Here is a 19,975-nt window from a genome sequence, read left to right as displayed (position 1 = left end):
CACATTACCGCAGACGTACTTCATACGTCTCTCCACAACTGCATCATCATACATCATACGTATAGAAAACGTTTATTGTAAGTTTCTGATTTTCAAAACTAACATTCAAAATTGTTTCCGTGAGTTCACATCCTCCTGATTTTTTACGAACGTTTAAATATCAAAGTACATACTTCTAGCAGTACTCGATAGCAGGGGCGATGGGGTAGGTATGTGGTTCAAGTCTTTGCTCGTCAAGCTGCACACCCAGGTTCGATTCCCAACATGGATTTAATGTGTGAAGTCCATTTCTGGTGTCTCCCGTCTTGGTATTGATGAGTTAGTGATATACGTGGCGAAAACCTCAAACTCAATCAAACACTAGACAGCAATTGAAATGATAAATACCACTTAAAATTGGAGCTGTTTGTATCATTTTCAAATACACATAACATAATCATAAACATGATAATAAATTCCTTACAAAATTGTTTAAAATCATTTAGGCTGAAGTTGATAGCTCCTGGACTCCTGTACAACCGCTCTTGTACAATGTACGTAGCAAACTGCAAGTTTAATTAGGAAAGCTTGGGTGTAAAAGTCTGATACGGGTGGTTTTGGAGAAATATAGGACTTTGCTTATACCATACATATACATACAATCTTTGGGGATTATTAAATGAATACAAATATTATACAATCTCACTACTACACTGGATAGTAACACATCCGAGAAATGTGTGAAAACTAGCCGAAATCCAACGCTACTTTCATGAGGAGATTAACCTTTATAAGTTATTCCCGAAATACATTCTACAAAGACAAGGTTTCTGGACTGTTCTGTTTTTCAATTGAAATTATAAAGGGGTTAGCGCGCACGCAAACCCCAACACTTATAAATTACGTACTCGAGTCACCCCTATTTGGCGGTGATCGCAGGGGTCAGCCAAACCAAGGTGCAATGGCAAGGCCTCACCCTGGGAGAACCGATGCTGAGAAGGTCACCTCCCGTACCAGGTAAGTATGCTAGTTCACATTTTCAACACACAACGTCTTCTGATAGGGGTTCTCACTCAACTGAGGTGGCATCACGAGTCTGTCTCCGATTGTTAGAAACACCAGCTTATAACCTCACAGCATTGTCAACAGATATTTCTGTCTCAGTACTTGTTCATATTTTGGTCGATATCATTCACTTCATTTCCTTCCATTTATCATACAGGTACACATTTTCTCACCTTAACCTATCTTGGAGAAGAAACATGCACATTACCGCAGACGTACTTCATACGTCTCTCCACAACTGCATCATCATACATCATACGTATAGAAAACGTTTATTGTAAGTTTCTGATTTTCAAAACTAACATTCAAAATTGTTTCCGTGAGTTCACATCCTCCTGATTTTTTACGAACGTTTAAATATCAAAGTACATACTTCTAGCAGTACTCGATAGCAGGGGCGATGGGGTAGGTATGTGGTTCAAGTCTTTGCTCGTCAAGCTGCACACCCAGGTTCGATTCCCAACATGGATTTAATGTGTGAAGTCCATTTCTGGTGTCTCCCGTCTTGGTATTGATGAGTTAGTGATATACGTGGCGAAAACCTCAAACTCAATCAAACACTAGACAGCAATTGAAATGATAAATACCACTTAAAATTGGAGCTGTTTGTATCATTTTCAAATACACATAACATAATCATAAACATGATAATAAATTCCTTACAAAATTGTTTAAAATCATTTAGGCTGAAGTTGATAGCTCCTGGACTCCTGTACAACCGCTCTTGTACAATGTACGTAGCAAACTGCAAGTTTAATTAGGAAAGCTTGGGTGTAAAAGTCTGATACGGGTGGTTTTGGAGAAATATAGGACTTTGCTTATACCATACATATACATACAATCTTTGGGGATTATTAAATGAATACAAATATTATACAATCTCACTACTACACTGGATAGTCACACATCCGAGAAATGTGTGAAAACTAGCCGAAATCCAACGCTACTTTCATGAGGAGATTAACCTTTATAAGTTATTCCCGAAATACATTCTACAAAGACAAGGTTTCTGGACTGTTCTGTTTTTCAATTGAAATTATAAAGGGGTTAGCGCGCACGCAAACCCCAACACTTATAAATTACGTACTCGAGTCACCCCTATTTGGCGGTGATCGCAGGGGTCAGCCAAACCAAGGTGCAATGGCAAGGCCTCACCCTGGGAGAACCGATGCTGAGAAGGTCACCTCCAGTACCAGGTAAGTATGCTAGTTCACATTTTCAACACACAACGTCTTCTGATAGGGGTTCTCACTCAACTGAGGTGGCATCACGAGTCTGTCTCCGATTGTTAGAAACACCAGCTTATAACCTCACAGCATTGTCAACAGATATTTCTGTCTCAGTACTTGTTCATATTTTGGTCGATATCATTCACTTCATTTCCTTCCATTTATCATACAGGTACACATTTTCTCACCTTAACCTATCTTGGAGAAGAAACATGCACATTACCGCAGACGTACTTCATACGTCTCTCCACAACTGCATCATCATACATCATACGTATAGAAAACGTTTATTGTAAGTTTCTGATTTTCAAAACTAACATTCAAAATTGTTTCCGTGAGTTCACACCCTCCTGATTTTTTACGAACGTTTAAATATCAAAGTACATACTTCTAGCAGTACTCGATAGCAGGGGCGATGGGGTAGGTATGTGGTTCAAGTCTTTGCTCGTCAAGCTGCACACCCAGGTTCGATTCCCAACATGGATTTAATGTGTGAAGTCCATTTCTGGTGTCTCCCGTCTTGGTATTGATGAGTTAGTGATATACGTGGCGAAAACCTCAAACTCAATCAAACACTAGACAGCAATTGAAATGATAAATACCACTTAAAATTGGAGCTGTTTGTATCATTTTCAAATACACATAACATAATCATAAACATGATAATAAATTCCTTACAAAATTGTTTAAAATCATTTAGGCTGAAGTTGATAGCTCCTGGACTCCTGTACAACCGCTCTTGTACAATGTACGTAGCAAACTGCAAGTTTAATTAGGAAAGCTTGGGTGTAAAAGTCTGATACGGGTGGTTTTGGAGAAATATAGGACTTTGCTTATACCATACATATACATACAATCTTTGGGGATTATTAAATGAATACAAATATTATACAATCTCACTACTACACTGGATAGTCACACATCCGAGAAATGTGTGAAAACTAGCCGAAATCCAACGCTACTTTCATGAGGAGATTAACCTTTATAAGTTATTCCCGAAATACATTCTACAAAGACAAGGTTTCTGGACTGTTCTGTTTTTCAATTGAAATTATAAAGGGGTTAGCGCGCACGCAAACCCCAACACTTATAAATTACGTACTCGAGTCACCCCTATTTGGCGGTGATCGCAGGGGTCAGCCAAACCAAGGTGCAATGGCAAGGCCTCACCCTGGGAGAACCGATGCTGAGAAGGTCACCTCCAGTACCAGGTAAGTATGCTAGTTCACATTTTCAACACACAACGTCTTCTGATAGGGGTTCTCACTCAACTGAGGTGGCATCACGAGTCTGTCTCCGATTGTTAGAAACACCAGCTTATAACCTCACAGCATTGTCAACAGATATATCTGTCTCAGTACTTGTTCATATTTTGGTCGATATCATTCACTTCATTTCCTTCCATTTATCATACAGGTACACATTTTCTCACCTTAACCTATCTTGGAGAAGAAACATGCACATTACCGCAGACGTACTTCATACGTCTCTCCACAACTGCATCATCATACATCATACGTATAGAAAACGTTTATTGTAAGTTTCTGATTTTCAAAACTAACATTCAAAATTGTTTCCGTGAGTTCACATCCTCCTGATTTTTTACGAACGTTTAAATATCAAAGTACATACTTCTAGCAGTACTCGATAGCAGGGGCGATGGGGTAGGTATGTGATTCAAGTCTTTGCTCGTCAAGCTGCACACCCAGGTTCGATTCCCAACATGGATTTAATGTGTGAAGTCCATTTCTGGTGTCTCCCGTCTTGGTATTGATGAGTTAGTGATATACGTGGCGAAAACCTCAAACTCAATCAAACACTAGACAGCAATTGAAATGATAAATACCACTTAAAATTGGAGCTGTTTGTATCATTTTCAAATACACATAACATAATCATAAACATGATAATAAATTCCTTACAAAATTGTTTAAAATCATTTAGGCTGAAGTTGATAGCTCCTGGACTCCTGTACAACCGCTCTTGTACAATGTACGTAGCAAACTGCAAGTTTAATTAGGAAAGCTTGGGTGTAAAAGTCTGATACGGGTGGTTTTGGAGAAATATAGGACTTTGCTTATACCATACATATACATACAATCTTTGGGGATTATTAAATGAATACAAATATTATACAATCTCACTACTACACTGGATAGTCACACATCCGAGAAATGTGTGAAAACTAGCCGAAATCCAACGCTACTTTCATGAGGAGATTAACCTTTATAAGTTATTCCCGAAATACATTCTACAAAGACAAGGTTTCTGGACTGTTCTGTTTTTCAATTGAAATTATTAAGGGGTTAGCGCGCACGCAAACCCCCACACTTATAAATTACGTACTCGAGTCACCCCTATTTGGCGGTGATCGCAGGGGTCAGCCAAACCAAGGTGCAATGGCAAGGCCTCACCCTGGGAGAACCGATGCTGAGAACGGTCACCTCCCGTACCAGGTAAGTATGCTAGTTCACATTTTCAACACACAACGTCTTCTGATAGGGGTTCTCACTCAACTGAGGTGGCATCACGAGTCTGTCTCCGATTGTTAGAAACACCAGCTAATAACCTCACAGCATTGTCAACAGACATTTCTGTCTCAGTACTTGTTCATATTTTGGTCGATATCATTCACTTCATTTCCTTCCATTTATCATACAGGTACACATTTTCTCACCTTAACCTATCTTGGAGAAGAAACATGCACATTACCGCAGACGTACTTCATACGTCTCTCCACAACTGCATCATCATACATCATACGTATAGAAAACGTTTATTGTAAGTTTCTGATTTTCAAAACTAACATTCAAAATTGTTTCCGTGAGTTCACATCCTCCTGATTTTTTACGAACGTTTAAATATCAAAGTACATACTTCTAGCAGTACTCGATAGCAGGGGCGATGGGGTAGGTATGTGGTTCAAGTCTTTGCTCGTCAAGCTGCACACCCAGGTTCGATTCCCAACATGGATTTAATGTGTGAAGTCCATTTCTGGTGTCTCCCGTCTTGGTATTGATGAGTTAGTGATATACGTGGCGAAAACCTCAAACTCAATCAAACACTAGACAGCAATTGAAATGATAAATACCACTTAAAATTGGAGCTGTTTGTATCATTTTCAAATACACATAACATAATCATAAACATGATAATAAATTCCTTACAAAATTGTTTAAAATCATTTAGGCTGAAGTTGATAGCTCCTGGACTCCTGTACAACCGCTCTTGTACAATGTACGTAGCAAACTGCAAGTTTAATTAGGAAAGCTTGGGTGTAAAAGTCTGATACGGGTGGTTTTGGAGAAATATAGGACTTTGCTTATACCATACATATACATACAATCTTTGGGGATTATTAAATGAATACAAATATTATACAATCTCACTACTACACTGGATAGTCACACATCCGAGAAATGTGTGAAAACTAGCCGAAATCCAACGCTACTTTCATGAGGAGATTAACCTTTATAAGTTATTCCCGAAATACATTCTACAAAGACAAGGTTTCTGGACTGTTCTGTTTTTCAATTGAAATTATAAAAGGGTTAGCGCGCACGCAAACCCCCACACTTATAAATTACGTACTCGAGTCACCCCTATTTGGCGGTGATCGCAGGGGTCAGCCAAACCAAGGTGCAATGGCAAGGCCTCACCCTGGGAGAACCGATGCTGAGAACGGTCACCTCCCGTACCAGGTAAGTATGCTAGTTCACATTTTCAACACACAACGTCTTCTGATAGGGGTTCTCACTCAACTGAGGTGGCATCACGAGTCTGTCTCCGATTGTTAGAAACACCAGCTAATAACCTCACAGCATTGTCAACAGATATTTCTGTCTCAGTACTTGTTCATATTTTGGTCGATATCATTCACTTCATTTCCTTCCATTTATCATACAGGTACACATTTTCTCACCTTAACCTATCTTGGAGAAGAAACATGCACATTACCGCAGACGTACTTCATACGTCTCTCCACAACTGCATCATCATACATCATACGTATAGAAAACGTTTATTGTAAGTTTCTGATTTTCAAAACTAACATTCAAAATTGTTTCCGTGAGTTCACATCCTCCTGATTTTTTACGAACGTTTAAATATCAAAGTACATACTTCTAGCAGTACTCGATAGCAGGGGCGATGGGGTAGGTATGTGGTTCAAGTCTTTGCTCGTCAAGCTGCACACCCAGGTTCGATTCCCAACATGGATTTAATGTGTGAAGTCCATTTCTGGTGTCTCCCGTCTTGGTATTGATGAGTTAGTGATATACGTGGCGAAAACCTCAAACTCAATCAAACACTAGACAGCAATTGAAATGATAAATACCACTTAAAATTGGAGCTGTTTGTATCATTTTCAAATACACATAACATAATCATAAACATGATAATAAATTCCTTACAAAATTGTTTAAAATCATTTAGGCTGAAGTTGATAGCTCCTGGACTCCTGTACAACCGCTCTTGTACAATGTACGTAGCAAACTGCAAGTTTAATTAGGAAAGCTTGGGTGTAAAAGTCTGATACGGGTGGTTTTGGAGAAATATAGGACTTTGCTTATACCATACATATACATACAATCTTTGGGGATTATTAAATGAATACAAATATTATACAATCTCACTACTACACTGGATAGTCACACATCCGAGAAATGTGTGAAAACTAGCCGAAATCCAACGCTACTTTCATGAGGAGATTAACCTTTATAAGTTATTCCCGAAATACATTCTACAAAGACAAGGTTTCTGGACTGTTCTGTTTTTCAATTGAAATTATAAAGGGGTTAGCGCGCACGCAAACCCCCACACTTATAAATTACGTACTCGAGTCACCCCTATTTGGCGGTGATCGCAGGGGTCAGCCAAACCAAGGTGCAATGGCAAGGCCTCACCCTGGGAGAACCGATGCTGAGAACGGTCACCTCCCGTACCAGGTAAGTATGCTAGTTCACATTTTCAACACACAACGTCTTCTGATAGGGGTTCTCACTCAACTGAGGTGGCATCACGAGTCTATCTCCGATTGTTAGAAACACCAGCTTATAACCTCACAGCATTGTCAACAGATATTTCTGTCTCAGTACTTGTTCATATTTTGGTCGATATCATTCACTTCATTTCCTTCCATTTATCATACAGGTACACATTTTCTCACCTTAACCTATCATGGAGAAGAAACATGCACATTACCGCAGACGTACTTCATACGTCTCTCCACAACTGCATCATCATACATCATACGTATAGAAAACGTTTATTGTAAGTTTCTGATTTTCAAAACTAACATTCAAAATTGTTTCCGTGAGTTCACGCCCTCCTGATTTTTTACGAACGTTTAAATATCAAAGTACATACTTCTAGCAGTACTCGATAGCAGGGGCGATGGGGTAGGTATGTGGTTCAAGTCTTTGCTCGTCAAGCTGCACACCCAGGTTCGATTCCCAACATGGATTTAATGTGTGAAGTCCATTTCTGGTGTCTCCCGTCTTGGTATTGATGAGTTAGTGATATACGTGGCGAAAACCTCAAACTCAATCAAACACTAGACAGCAATTGAAATGATAAATACCACTTAAAATTGGAGCTGTTTGTATCATTTTCAAATACACATAACATAATCATAAACATGATAATAAATTCCTTACAAAATTGTTTAAAATCATTTAGGCTGAAGTTGATAGCTCCTGGACTCCTGTACAACCGCTCTTGTACAATGTACGTAGCAAACTGCAAGTTTAATTAGGAAAGCTTGGGTGTAAAAGTCTGATACGGGTGGTTTTGGAGAAATATAGGACTTTGCTTATACCATACATATACATACAATCTTTGGGGATTATTAAATGAATACAAATATTATACAATCTCACTACTACACTGGATAGTCACACATCCGAGAAATGTGTGAAAACTAGCCGAAATCCAACGCTACTTTCATGAGGAGATTAACCTTTATAAGTTATTCCCGAAATACATTCTACAAAGACAAGGTTTCTGGACTGTTCTGTTTTTCAATTGAAATTATAAAAGGGTTAGCGCGCACGCAAACCCCCACACTTATAAATTACGTACTCGAGTCACCCCTATTTGGCGGTGATCGCAGGGGTCAGCCAAACCAAGGTGCAATGGCAAGGCCTCACCCTGGGAGAACCGATGCTGAGAACGGTCACCTCCCGTACCAGGTAAGTATGCTAGTTCACATTTTCAACACACAACGTCTTCTGATAGGGGTTCTCACTCAACTGAGGTGGCATCACGAGTCTGTCTCCGATTGTTAGAAACACCAGCTAATAACCTCACAGCATTGTCAACAGATATTTCTGTCTCAGTACTTGTTCATATTTTGGTCGATATCATTCACTTCATTTCCTTCCATTTATCATACAGGTACACATTTTCTCACCTTAACCTATCTTGGAGAAGAAACATGCACATTACCGCAGACGTACTTCATACGTCTCTCCACAACTGCATCATCATACATCATACGTATAGAAAACGTTTATTGTAAGTTTCTGATTTTCAAAACTAACATTCAAAATTGTTTCCGTGAGTTCACATCCTCCTGATTTTTTACGAACGTTTAAATATCAAAGTACATACTTCTAGCAGTACTCGATAGCAGGGGCGATGGGGTAGGTATGTGGTTCAAGTCTTTGCTCGTCAAGCTGCACACCCAGGTTCGATTCCCAACATGGATTTAATGTGTGAAGTCCATTTCTGGTGTCTCCCGTCTTGGTATTGATGAGTTAGTGATATACGTGGCGAAAACCTCAAACTCAATCAAACACTAGACAGCAATTGAAATGATAAATACCACTTAAAATTGGAGCTGTTTGTATCATTTTCAAATACACATAACATAATCATAAACATGATAATAAATTCCTTACAAAATTGTTTAAAATCATTTAGGCTGAAGTTGATAGCTCCTGGACTCCTGTACAACCGCTCTTGTACAATGTACGTAGCAAACTGCAAGTTTAATTAGGAAAGCTTGGGTGTAAAAGTCTGATACGGGTGGTTTTGGAGAAATATAGGACTTTGCTTATACCATACATATACATACAATCTTTGGGGATTATTAAATGAATACAAATATTATACAATCTCACTACTACACTGGATAGTCACACATCCGAGAAATGTGTGAAAACTAGCCGAAATCCAACGCTACTTTCATGAGGAGATTAACCTTTATAAGTTATTCCCGAAATACATTCTACAAAGACAAGGTTTCTGGACTGTTCTGTTTTTCAATTGAAATTATAAAGGGGTTAGCGCGCACGCAAACCCCCACACTTATAAATTACGTACTCGAGTCACCCCTATTTGGCGGTGATCGCAGGGGTCAGCCAAACCAAGGTGCAATGGCAAGGCCTCACCCTGGGAGAACCGATGCTGAGAACGGTCACCTCCCGTACCAGGTAAGTATGCTAGTTCACATTTTCAACACACAACGTCTTCTGATAGGGGTTCTCACTCAACTGAGGTGGCATCACGAGTCTATCTCCGATTGTTAGAAACACCAGCTTATAACCTCACAGCATTGTCAACAGATATTTCTGTCTCAGTACTTGTTCATATTTTGGTCGATATCATTCACTTCATTTCCTTCCATTTATCATACAGGTACACATTTTCTCACCTTAACCTATCATGGAGAAGAAACATGCACATTACCGCAGACGTACTTCATACGTCTCTCCACAACTGCATCATCATACATCATACGTATAGAAAACGTTTATTGTAAGTTTCTGATTTTCAAAACTAACATTCAAAATTGTTTCCGTGAGTTCACACCCTCCTGATTTTTTACGAACGTTTAAATATCAAAGTACATACTTCTAGCAGTACTCGATAGCAGGGGCGATGGGGTAGGTATGTGGTTCAAGTCTTTGCTCGTCAAGCTGCACACCCAGGTTCGATTCCCAACATGGATTTAATGTGTGAAGTCCATTTCTGGTGTCTCCCGTCTTGGTATTGATGAGTTAGTGATATACGTGGCGAAAACCTCAAACTCAATCAAACACTAGACAGCAATTGAAATGATAAATACCACTTAAAATTGGAGCTGTTTGTATCATTTTCAAATACACATAACATAATCATAAACATGATAATAAATTCCTTACAAAATTGTTTAAAATCATTTAGGCTGAAGTTGATAGCTCCTGGACTCCTGTACAACCGCTCTTGTACAATGTACGTAGCAAACTGCAAGTTTAATTAGGAAAGCTTGGGTGTAAAAGTCTGATACGGGTGGTTTTGGAGAAATATAGGACTTTGCTTATACCATACATATACATACAATCTTTGGGGATTATTAAATGAATACAAATATTATACAATCTCACTACTACACTGGATAGTCACACATCCGAGAAATGTGTGAAAACTAGCCGAAATCCAACGCTACTTTCATGAGGAGATTAACCTTTATAAGTTATTCCCGAAATACATTCTACAAAGACAAGGTTTCTGGACTGTTCTGTTTTTCAATTGAAATTATAAAGGGGTTAGCGCGCACGCAAACCCCAACACTTATAAATTACGTACTCGAGTCACCCCTATTTGGCGGTGATCGCAGGGGTCAGCCAAACCAAGGTGCAATGGCAAGGCCTCACCCTGGGAGAACCGATGCTGAGAAGGTCACCTCCAGTACCAGGTAAGTATGCTAGTTCACATTTTCAACACACAACGTCTTCTGATAGGGGTTCTCACTCAACTGAGGTGGCATCACGAGTCTGTCTCCGATTGTTAGAAACACCAGCTTATAACCTCACAGCATTGTCAACAGATATTTCTGTCTCAGTACTTGTTCATATTTTGGTCGATATCATTCACTTCATTTCCTTCCATTTATCATACAGGTACACATTTTCTCACCTTAACCTATCTTGGAGAAGAAACATGCACATTACCGCAGACGTACTTCATACGTCTCTCCACAACTGCATCATCATACATCATACGTATAGAAAACGTTTATTGTAAGTTTCTGATTTTCAAAACTAACATTCAAAATTGTTTCCGTGAGTTCACATCCTCCTGATTTTTTACGAACGTTTAAATATCAAAGTACATACTTCTAGCAGTACTCGATAGCAGGGGCGATGGGGTAGGTATGTGGTTCAAGTCTTTGCTCGTCAAGCTGCACACCCAGGTTCGATTCCCAACATGGATTTAATGTGTGAAGTCCATTTCTGGTGTCTCCCGTCTTGGTATTGATGAGTTAGTGATATACGTGGCGAAAACCTCAAACTCAATCAAACACTAGACAGCAATTGAAATGATAAATACCACTTAAAATTGGAGCTGTTTGTATCATTTTCAAATACACATAACATAATCATAAACATGATAATAAATTCCTTACAAAATTGTTTAAAATCATTTAGGCTGAAGTTGATAGCTCCTGGACTCCTGTACAACCGCTCTTGTACAATGTACGTAGCAAACTGCAAGTTTAATTAGGAAAGCTTGGGTGTAAAAGTCTGATACGGGTGGTTTTGGAGAAATATAGGACTTTGCTTATACCATACATATACATACAATCTTTGGGGATTATTAAATGAATACAAATATTATACAATCTCACTACTACACTGGATAGTCACACATCCGAGAAATGTGTGAAAACTAGCCGAAATCCAACGCTACTTTCATGAGGAGATTAACCTTTATAAGTTATTCCCGAAATACATTCTACAAAGACAAGGTTTCTGGACTGTTCTGTTTTTCAATTGAAATTATAAAGGGGTTAGCGCGCACGCAAACCCCCACACTTATAAATTACGTACTCGAGTCACCCCTATTTGGCGGTGATCGCAGGGGTCAGCCAAACCAAGGTGCAATGGCAAGGCCTCACCCTGGGAGAACCGATGCTGAGAACGGTCACCTCCCGTACCAGGTAAGTATGCTAGTTCACATTTTCAACACACAACGTCTTCTGATAGGGGTTCTCACTCAACTGAGGTGGCATCACGAGTCTATCTCCGATTGTTAGAAACACCAGCTTATAACCTCACAGCATTGTCAACAGATATTTCTGTCTCAGTACTTGTTCATATTTTGGTCGATATCATTCACTTCATTTCCTTCCATTTATCATACAGGTACACATTTTCTCACCTTAACCTATCTTGGAGAAGAAACATGCACATTACCGCAGACGTACTTCATACGTCTCTCCACAACTGCATCATCATACATCATACGTATAGAAAACGTTTATTGTAAGTTTCTGATTTTCAAAACTAACATTCAAAATTGTTTCCGTGAGTTCACACCCTCCTGATTTTTTACGAACGTTTAAATATCAAAGTACATACTTCTAGCAGTACTCGATAGCAGGGGCGATGGGGTAGGTATGTGGTTCAAGTCTTTGCTCGTCAAGCTGCACACCCAGGTTCGATTCCCAACATGGATTTAATGTGTGAAGTCCATTTCTGGTGTCTCCCGTCTTGGTATTGATGAGTTAGTGATATACGTGGCGAAAACCTCAAACTCAATCAAACACTAGACAGCAATTGAAATGATAAATACCACTTAAAATTGGAGCTGTTTGTATCATTTTCAAATACACATAACATAATCATAAACATGATAATAAATTCCTTACAAAATTGTTTAAAATCATTTAGGCTGAAGTTGATAGCTCCTGGACTCCTGTACAACCGCTCTTGTACAATGTACGTAGCAAACTGCAAGTTTAATTAGGAAAGCTTGGGTGTAAAAGTCTGATACGGGTGGTTTTGGAGAAATATAGGACTTTGCTTATACCATACATATACATACAATCTTTGGGGATTATTAAATGAATACAAATATTATACAATCTCACTACTACACTGGATAGTCACACATCCGAGAAATGTGTGAAAACTAGCCGAAATCCAACGCTACTTTCATGAGGAGATTAACCTTTATAAGTTATTCCCGAAATACATTCTACAAAGACAAGGTTTCTGGACTGTTCTGTTTTTCAATTGAAATTATAAAGGGGTTAGCGCGCACGCAAACCCCCACACTTATAAATTACGTACTCGAGTCACCCCTATTTGGCGGTGATCGCAGGGGTCAGCCAAACCAAGGTGCAATGGCAAGGCCTCACCCTGGGAGAACCGATGCTGAGAACGGTCACCTCCCGTACCAGGTAAGTATGCTAGTTCACATTTTCAACACACAACGTCTTCTGATAGGGGTTCTCACTCAACTGAGGTGGCATCACGAGTCTGTCTCCGATTGTTAGAAACACCAGCTTATAACCTCACAGCATTGTCAACAGATATTTCTGTCTCAGTACTTGTTCATATTTTGGTCGATATCATTCACTTCATTTCCTTCCATTTATCATACAGGTACACATTTTCTCACCTTAACCTATCTTGGAGAAGAAACATGCACATTACCGCAGACGTACTTCATACGTCTCTCCACAACTGCATCATCATACATCATACGTATAGAAAACGTTTATTGTAAGTTTCTGATTTTCAAAACTAACATTCAAAATTGTTTCCGTGAGTTCACATCCTCCTGATTTTTTACGAACGTTTAAATATCAAAGTACATACTTCTAGCAGTACTCGATAGCAGGGGCGATGGGGTAGGTATGTGGTTCAAGTCTTTGCTCGTCAAGCTGCACACCCAGGTTCGATTCCCAACATGGATTTAATGTGTGAAGTCCATTTCTGGTGTCTCCCGTCTTGGTATTGATGAGTTAGTGATATACGTGGCGAAAACCTCAAACTCAATCAAACACTAGACAGCAATTGAAATGATAAATACCACTTAAAATTGGAGCTGTTTGTATCATTTTCAAATACACATAACATAATCATAAACATGATAATAAATTCCTTACAAAATTGTTTAAAATCATTTAGGCTGAAGTTGATAGCTCCTGGACTCCTGTACAACCGCTCTTGTACAATGTACGTAGCAAACTGCAAGTTTAATTAGGAAAGCTTGGGTGTAAAAGTCTGATACGGGTGGTTTTGGAGAAATATAGGACTTTGCTTATACCATACATATACATACAATCTTTGGGGATTATTAAATGAATACAAATATTATACAATCTCACTACTACACTGGATAGTCACACATCCGAGAAATGTGTGAAAACTAGCCGAAATCCAACGCTACTTTCATGAGGAGATTAACCTTTATAAGTTATTCCCGAAATACATTCTACAAAGACAAGGTTTCTGGACTGTTCTGTTTTTCAATTGAAATTATAAAGGGGTTAGCGCGCACGCAAACCCCCACACTTATAAATTACGTACTCGAGTCACCCCTATTTGGCGGTGATCGCAGGGGTCAGCCAAACCAAGGTGCAATGGCAAGGCCTCACCCTGGGAGAACCGATGCTGAGAACGGTCACCTCCCGTACCAGGTAAGTATGCTAGTTCACATTTTCAACACACAACGTCTTCTGATAGGGGTTCTCACTCAACTGAGGTGGCATCACGAGTCTATCTCCGATTGTTAGAAACACCAGCTTATAACCTCACAGCATTGTCAACAGATATATCTGTCTCAGTACTTGTTCATATTTTGGTCGATATCATTCACTTCATTTCCTTCCATTTATCATACAGGTACACATTTTCTCACCTTAACCTATCATGGAGAAGAAACATGCACATTACCGCAGACGTACTTCATACGTCTCTCCACAACTGCATCATCATACATCATACGTATAGAAAACGTTTATTGTAAGTTTCTGATTTTCAAAACTAACATTCAAAATTGTTTCCGTGAGTTCACACCCTCCTGATTTTTTACGAACGTTTAAATATCAAAGTACATACTTCTAGCAGTACTCGATAGCAGGGGCGATGGGGTAGGTATGTGGTTCAAGTCTTTGCTCGTCAAGCTGCACACCCAGGTTCGATTCCCAACATGGATTTAATGTGTGAAGTCCATTTCTGGTGTCTCCCGTCTTGGTATTGATGAGTTAGTGATATACGTGGCGAAAACCTCAAACTCAATCAAACACTAGACAGCAATTGAAATGATAAATACCACTTAAAATTGGAGCTGTTTGTATCATTTTCAAATACACATAACATAATCATAAACATGATAATAAATTCCTTACAAAATTGTTTAAAATCATTTAGGCTGAAGTTGATAGCTCCTGGACTCCTGTACAACCGCTCTTGTACAATGTACGTAGCAAACTGCAAGTTTAATTAGGAAAGCTTGGGTGTAAAAGTCTGATACGGGTGGTTTTGGAGAAATATAGGACTTTGCTTATACCATACATATACATACAATCTTTGGGGATTATTAAATGAATACAAATATTATACAATCTCACTACTACACTGGATAGTCACACATCCGAGAAATGTGTGAAAACTAGCCGAAATCCAACGCTACTTTCATGAGGAGATTAACCTTTATAAGTTATTCCCGAAATACATTCTACAAAGACAAGGTTTCTGGACTGTTCTGTTTTTCAATTGAAATTATAAAGGGGTTAGCGCGCACGCAAACCCCCACACTTATAAATTACGTACTCGAGTCACCCCTATTTGGCGGTGATCGCAGGGGTCAGCCAAACCAAGGTGCAATGGCAAGGCCTCACCCTGGGAGAACCGATGCTGAGAACGGTCACCTCCCGTACCAGGTAAGTATGCTAGTTCACATTTTCAACACACAACGTCTTCTGATAGGGGTTCTCACTCAACTGAGGTGGCATCACGAGTCTGTCTCCGATTGTTAGAAACACCAGCTAATAACCTCACAGCATTGTCAACAGATATTTCTGTCTCAGTACTTGTTCATATTTTGGTCGATATCATTCACTTCATTTCCTTCCATTTATCATACAGGTACACATTTTCTCACCTTAACCTATCTTGGAGAAGAAACATGCACATTACCGCAGACGTACTTCATACGTCTCTCCACAACTGCATCATCATACATCATACGTATAGAAAACGTTTATTGTAAGTTTCTGATTTTCAAAACTAACATTCAAAATTGTTTCCGTGAGTTCACATCCTCCTGATTTTTTACGAACGTTTAAATATCAAAGTACATACTTCTAGCAGTACTCGATAGCAGGGGCGATGGGGTAGGTATGTGGTTCAAGTCTTTGCTCGTCAAGCTGCACACCCAGGTTCGATTCCCAACATGGATTTAATGTGTGAAGTCCATTTCTGGTGTCTCCCGTCTTGGTATTGATGAGTTAGTGATATACGTGGCGAAAACCTCAAACTCAATCAAACACTAGACAGCAATTGAAATGATAAATACCACTTAAAATTGGAGCTGTTTGTATCATTTTCAAATACACATAACATAATCATAAACATGATAATAAATTCCTTACAAAATTGTTTAAAATCATTTAGGCTGAAGTTGATAGCTCCTGGACTCCTGTACAACCGCTCTTGTACAATGTACGTAGCAAACTGCAAGTTTAATTAGGAAAGCTTGGGTGTAAAAGTCTGATACGGGTGGTTTTGGAGAAATATAGGACTTTGCTTATACCATACATATACATACAATCTTTGGGGATTATTAAATGAATACAAATATTATACAATCTCACTACTACACTGGATAGTCACACATCCGAGAAATGTGTGAAAACTAGCCGAAATCCAACGCTACTTTCATGAGGAGATTAACCTTTATAAGTTATTCCCGAAATACATTCTACAAAGACAAGGTTTCTGGACTGTTCTGTTTTTCAATTGAAATTATAAAGGGGTTAGCGCGCACGCAAACCCCCACACTTATAAATTACGTACTCGAGTCACCCCTATATGGCGGTGATCGCAGGGGTCAGCCAAACCAAGGTGCAATGGCAAGGCCTCACCCTGGGAGAACCGATGCTGAGAACGGTCACCTCCCGTACCAGGTAAGTATGCTAGTTCACATTTTCAACACACAACGTCTTCTGATAGGGGTTCTCACTCAACTGAGGTGGCATCACGAGTCTATCTCCGATTGTTAGAAACACCAGCTTATAACCTCACAGCATTGTCAACAGATATTTCTGTCTCAGTACTTGTTCATATTTTGGTCGATATCATTCACTTCATTTCCTTCCATTTATCATACAGGTACACATTTTCTCACCTTAACCTATCATGGAGAAGAAACATGCACATTACCGCAGACGTACTTCATACGTCTCTCCACAACTGCATCATCATACATCATACGTATAGAAAACGTTTATTGTAAGTTTCTGATTTTCAAAACTAACATTCAAAATTGTTTCCGTGAGTTCACACCCTCCTGATTTTTTACGAACGTTTAAATATCAAAGTACATACTTCTAGCAGTACTCGATAGCAGGGGCGATGGGGTAGGTATGTGGTTCAAGTCTTTGCTCGTCAAGCTGCACACCCAGGTTCGATTCCCAACATGGATTTAATGTGTGAAGTCCATTTCTGGTGTCTCCCGTCTTGGTATTGATGAGTTAGTGATATACGTGGCGAAAACCTCAAACTCAATCAAACACTAGACAGCAATTGAAATGATAAATACCACTTAAAATTGGAGCTGTTTGTATCATTTTCAAATACACATAACATAATCATAAACATGATAATAAATTCCTTACAAAATTGTTTAAAATCATTTAGGCTGAAGTTGATAGCTCCTGGACTCCTGTACAACCGCTCTTGTACAATGTACGTAGCAAACTGCAAGTTTAATTAGGAAAGCTTGGGTGTAAAAGTCTGATACGGGTGGTTTTGGAGAAATATAGGACTTTGCTTATACCATACATATACATACAATCTTTGGGGATTATTAAATGAATACAAATATTATACAATCTCACTACTACACTGGATAGTCACACATCCGAGAAATGTGTGAAAACTAGCCGAAATCCAACGCTACTTTCATGAGGAGATTAACCTTTATAAGTTATTCCCGAAATACATTCTACAAAGACAAGGTTTCTGGACTGTTCTGTTTTTCAATTGAAATTATAAAGGGGTTAGCGCGCACGCAAACCCCCACACTTATAAATTACGTACTCGAGTCACCCCTATTTGGCGGTGATCGCAGGGGTCAGCCAAACCAAGGTGCAATGGCAAGGCCTCACCCTGGGAGAACCGATGCTGAGAACGGTCACCTCCCGTACCAGGTAAGTATGCTAGTTCACATTTTCAACACACAACGTCTTCTGATAGGGGTTCTCACTCAACTGAGGTGGCATCACGAGTCTGTCTCCGATTGTTAGAAACACCAGCTAATAACCTCACAGCATTGTCAACAGATATTTCTGTCTCAGTACTTGTTCATATTTTGGTCGATATCATTCACTTCATTTCCTTCCATTTATCATACAGGTACACATTTTCTCACCTTAACCTATCTTGGAGAAGAAACATGCACATTACCGCAGACGTACTTCATACGTCTCTCCACAACTGCATCATCATACATCATACGTATAGAAAACGTTTATTGTAAGTTTCTGATTTTCAAAACTAACATTCAAAATTGTTTCCGTGAGTTCACATCCTCCTGATTTTTTACGAACGTTTAAATATCAAAGTACATACTTCTAGCAGTACTCGATAGCAGGGGCGATGGGGTAGGTATGTGGTTCAAGTCTTTGCTCGTCAAGCTGCACACCCAGGTTCGATTCCCAACATGGATTTAATGTGTGAAGTCCATTTCTGGTGTCTCCCGTCTTGGTATTGATGAGTTAGTGATATACGTGGCGAAAACCTCAAACTCAATCAAACACTAGACAGCAATTGAAATGATAAATACCACTTAAAATTGGAGCTGTTTGTATCATTTTCAAATACACATAACATAATCATAAACATGATAATAAATTCCTTACAAAATTGTTTAAAATCATTTAGGCTGAAGTTGATAGCTCCTGGACTCCTGTACAACCGCTCTTGTACAATGTACGTAGCAAACTGCAAGTTTAATTAGGAAAGCTTGGGTGTAAAAGTCTGATACGGGTGGTTTTGGAGAAATATAGGACTTTGCTTATACCATACATATACATACAATCTTTGGGGATTATTAAATGAATACAAATATTATACAATCTCACTACTACACTGGATAGTCACACATCCGAGAAATGTGTGAAAACTAGCCGAAATCCAACGCTACTTTCATGAGGAGATTAACCTTTATAAGTTATTCCCGAAATACATTCTACAAAGACAAGGTTTCTGGACTGTTCTGTTTTTCAATTGAAATTATAAAGGGGTTAGCGCGCACGCAAACCCCCACACTTATAAATTACGTACTCGAGTCACCCCTATATGGCGGTGATCGCAGGGGTCAGCCAAACCAAGGTGCAATGGCAAGGCCTCACCCTGGGAGAACCGATGCTGAGAACGGTCACCTCCCGTACCAGGTAAGTATGCTAGTTCACATTTTCAACACACAACGTCTTCTGATAGGGGTTCTCACTCAACTGAGGTGGCATCACGAGTCTATCTCCGATTGTTAGAAACACCAGCTTATAACCTCACAGCATTGTCAACAGATATTTCTGTCTCAGTACTTGTTCATATTTTGGTCGATATCATTCACTTCATTTCCTTCCATTTATCATACAGGTACACATTTTCTCACCTTAACCTATCATGGAGAAGAAACATGCACATTACCGCAGACGTACTTCATACGTCTCTCCACAACTGCATCATCATACATCATAC

General features: G+C 39.2%; 1 protein-coding gene and 16 non-coding genes across 17 annotated transcripts in view; all 17 read right to left on the bottom strand.

Annotated features, from left to right (window-relative positions):
• Window positions 1–19,975, bottom strand: part of LOC137281126 (uncharacterized) — a 53,979-nt gene that overhangs the window by 16,360 nt on the left and 17,644 nt on the right. The window lies entirely within an intron of this gene.
• LOC137258944 (U1 spliceosomal RNA) lies at window positions 842–1,004 on the bottom strand. The gene has a single exon (XR_010954675.1). It is a non-coding gene; the product is annotated as a U1 spliceosomal RNA (small nuclear RNA).
• LOC137258976 (U1 spliceosomal RNA) lies at window positions 2,086–2,248 on the bottom strand. The gene has a single exon (XR_010954682.1). It is a non-coding gene; the product is annotated as a U1 spliceosomal RNA (small nuclear RNA).
• On the bottom strand, window positions 3,330–3,492 carry LOC137258971 (U1 spliceosomal RNA). Its single transcript, XR_010954679.1, has one exon. It is a non-coding gene; the product is annotated as a U1 spliceosomal RNA (small nuclear RNA).
• On the bottom strand, window positions 4,574–4,737 carry LOC137258830 (U1 spliceosomal RNA). Its single transcript, XR_010954652.1, has one exon. It is a non-coding gene; the product is annotated as a U1 spliceosomal RNA (small nuclear RNA).
• On the bottom strand, window positions 5,819–5,982 carry LOC137258912 (U1 spliceosomal RNA). Its single transcript, XR_010954669.1, has one exon. It is a non-coding gene; the product is annotated as a U1 spliceosomal RNA (small nuclear RNA).
• LOC137258822 (U1 spliceosomal RNA) lies at window positions 7,064–7,227 on the bottom strand. The gene has a single exon (XR_010954650.1). It is a non-coding gene; the product is annotated as a U1 spliceosomal RNA (small nuclear RNA).
• On the bottom strand, window positions 8,309–8,472 carry LOC137258904 (U1 spliceosomal RNA). Its single transcript, XR_010954666.1, has one exon. It is a non-coding gene; the product is annotated as a U1 spliceosomal RNA (small nuclear RNA).
• LOC137258815 (U1 spliceosomal RNA) lies at window positions 9,554–9,717 on the bottom strand. Its single transcript, XR_010954649.1, has one exon. It is a non-coding gene; the product is annotated as a U1 spliceosomal RNA (small nuclear RNA).
• On the bottom strand, window positions 10,799–10,961 carry LOC137258963 (U1 spliceosomal RNA). The gene has a single exon (XR_010954678.1). It is a non-coding gene; the product is annotated as a U1 spliceosomal RNA (small nuclear RNA).
• LOC137258809 (U1 spliceosomal RNA) lies at window positions 12,043–12,206 on the bottom strand. Its single transcript, XR_010954647.1, has one exon. It is a non-coding gene; the product is annotated as a U1 spliceosomal RNA (small nuclear RNA).
• LOC137258804 (U1 spliceosomal RNA) lies at window positions 13,288–13,451 on the bottom strand. Its single transcript, XR_010954646.1, has one exon. It is a non-coding gene; the product is annotated as a U1 spliceosomal RNA (small nuclear RNA).
• Window positions 14,533–14,696, bottom strand: LOC137258795 (U1 spliceosomal RNA). The gene has a single exon (XR_010954643.1). It is a non-coding gene; the product is annotated as a U1 spliceosomal RNA (small nuclear RNA).
• On the bottom strand, window positions 15,778–15,941 carry LOC137258789 (U1 spliceosomal RNA). The gene has a single exon (XR_010954642.1). It is a non-coding gene; the product is annotated as a U1 spliceosomal RNA (small nuclear RNA).
• On the bottom strand, window positions 17,023–17,186 carry LOC137258937 (U1 spliceosomal RNA). The gene has a single exon (XR_010954674.1). It is a non-coding gene; the product is annotated as a U1 spliceosomal RNA (small nuclear RNA).
• On the bottom strand, window positions 18,268–18,431 carry LOC137258786 (U1 spliceosomal RNA). The gene has a single exon (XR_010954641.1). It is a non-coding gene; the product is annotated as a U1 spliceosomal RNA (small nuclear RNA).
• On the bottom strand, window positions 19,513–19,676 carry LOC137258931 (U1 spliceosomal RNA). Its single transcript, XR_010954673.1, has one exon. It is a non-coding gene; the product is annotated as a U1 spliceosomal RNA (small nuclear RNA).

The sequence above is a fragment of the Haliotis asinina genome, chromosome 1 (genome assembly GCF_037392515.1).
Source record: "Haliotis asinina isolate JCU_RB_2024 chromosome 1, JCU_Hal_asi_v2, whole genome shotgun sequence".
Classification (NCBI taxonomy): domain Eukaryota; kingdom Metazoa; phylum Mollusca; class Gastropoda; order Lepetellida; family Haliotidae; genus Haliotis; species Haliotis asinina.
The sequence above is the reverse complement of the archived record's forward strand: the minus strand, read 5'-3'. Positions and strand labels throughout refer to the sequence as shown.